This window comes from Pteropus alecto, unplaced genomic scaffold (assembly GCF_000325575.1).
Source record: "Pteropus alecto unplaced genomic scaffold, ASM32557v1 scaffold57, whole genome shotgun sequence".
NCBI lineage: Eukaryota > Metazoa > Chordata > Mammalia > Chiroptera > Pteropodidae > Pteropus > Pteropus alecto.
Window position 1 is genome coordinate 1,873,609 of NW_006442508.1, and position 2,121 is coordinate 1,875,729.

At 31.0% G+C, this 2,121-nt stretch overlaps 1 protein-coding gene across 17 annotated transcripts in view; it reads left to right on the top strand.

Moving 5' to 3' along the window:
- Positions 1 to 2,121, top strand: part of LIMCH1 (LIM and calponin homology domains 1) — a 336,436-nt gene that overhangs the window by 330,721 nt on the left and 3,594 nt on the right. The window lies entirely within an intron of this gene.

The window sequence follows — 2,121 nt, forward strand, 5'->3', positions numbered from 1 at the left end:
GATAGGATTTTTTTTCTTGGTTTTTATATTTTTAATGCAATATTTTACAAGGATTATTTTTAGTATACTAAGAAGAAAACAAAAAGTCTCATTCTCTCTCTGCCTGGATAACCTCTATAGACGTTCAAAAGAATAGATAAGTAAAAGTTATAAATCATACAATGTTAGAAAAATTAGATCATTAGAAAGATACCAAATTAAAAGTAAAAAAATCTCAAGAGTTAATGACTATAATCACTTTTATAGTGTTCTGTACTTAGTTTTTGTTGCTATTGTTTTTAACTTAATATATCTTGGCAATTTTTCCATATAACATGTTCTTTCTCCTCATTCTTTTTAATGGCTTTTTAATAGCTACATACCATCCCATTGTATGGACTTACCATAATTTAAAACTAATTCTCCATGATTGGGTATTTTGGTTGTTTGCAGTTTTCTGATATTTTTTAAATGCTCCATTGAACATCCTTGTACGTATGTCCTGATATATGTTTGAAAGCATTTCCATAGGGTAGATTGTGAGCAGTGGGACTGCTGACTTAAAAGCATGTGCTTTTTAAATTTTCAGACAACTTGCTAATTATCTTCCAGAAAAGTACACTCTCCCTGCAAAGTGTATAAGAGAGCCTCTTTCTCTCCATGGCTATGTCAGCTCTGGATATCATCAAACTTAACATTTCCACTCTGCAGGTGGGAGGAGGGAGTGTCAGTGGAGGGAAGCTTCATTACTTTGATCTGTGTATATTTAATTGTAAGTGAGTTTGAACATCTTTTCATATGTTTATTCACCATTATATTTCCTTCTATTAAAAAAAAAGCTTGTATTTCTTTATCCTTTGTCCATTGTAAATTAAAGAGATTTTCTCTTTATTTTATATTTGCTGCTTGTTGCAGTTATCATTTATCTTTCTACCTGATTTTTTTTTTCATAGAAAAGGTTTTCATTTTAGGTAATTAAATATATCCTTTTCTTTTCCCTTTTTGGATTCCTACTTAGAAAACCTCTCACTCTACTCCAAGATCATAAATTTGGCTGAGATTTCTCCTAGAATTGTTTTCTTTTTTTACATGTAAATATGTGACATCAGGAATGTATATTGGGGTAAGAAATGTGATAGATATCCAGCTTTTATTTCAATTGGCCAATTGTGGATATAACGTAACGAGTAATCCCTTTTTTCCTCACTAATTTGAAATGCCAACTTTCTCATGAACTAAGTTCACATTTTTATTTCAGTCTATTTATGTTTTATTAACCTCTTTAGTCTCTGATATCAAATAGTTTTAAATTATTATAGCTTCATAATATGTCTTAAGATTGAGTAATAATGGCCACCTTCACTTCAATTATTTTTTCCCAATTTTTCTAACTCTTCTGTTATGTTTATTTTTCCAGATAAAAGTTAATATCATTTTCGACTAAACTTTAATTAAGTCAACACATGACAGGGAGAATGACCAGTACATCTGAGAACACTGCTCATTTCTTTCTTGGTGTCATAAGAAAATATATACCTTAGGAGTGAATAGGTGGAGGGAATAATGAGCTAGAAAAGTATAAATGCACTTGAATTGGTTGAATATCTCCAGATGCAATAAAAGAGTCAGGATGTAAAGAAATGGCTAAAAATAATTTTTCTTTCTTTTTTTATTTGATTTTGATCTGAGTTGAGAAGAGGAGAGATGGATAGATGTGAGAGGTGGTTTACATCATAGGAATTCTAAGTGAAACAAAATAATTTCATTGTGTGGAATAATAAAACTTGAATATGTAATCCTATTTTCTTCAAGTAACTAGTCACATTTAAATGAAATTTTTCTCTTGGAAGAGAAAAATAGCATAACAGCATATTAAAATGCAATTCTTAAAAGCAGTGTAAACAGTTTTTAAGTTCATATGTAAATGGGAATGGAAGTGCAAAACAAATTACCTGCCACAAATCAAGCCGTCACATGTTTAACTTGTGCCATTTGTGCCTGGCTATTGGATGACTGTGTCTTTGTGTCTGTTCCATCATTCACTCCTGTGAAATGTGTTGAATGCAAAATCCCCCAGGTCTTTTCCAAAGTCACAATTGCCTCATCACACCACTAGTGCCCAAAATGAAGGAGAAATTTTGT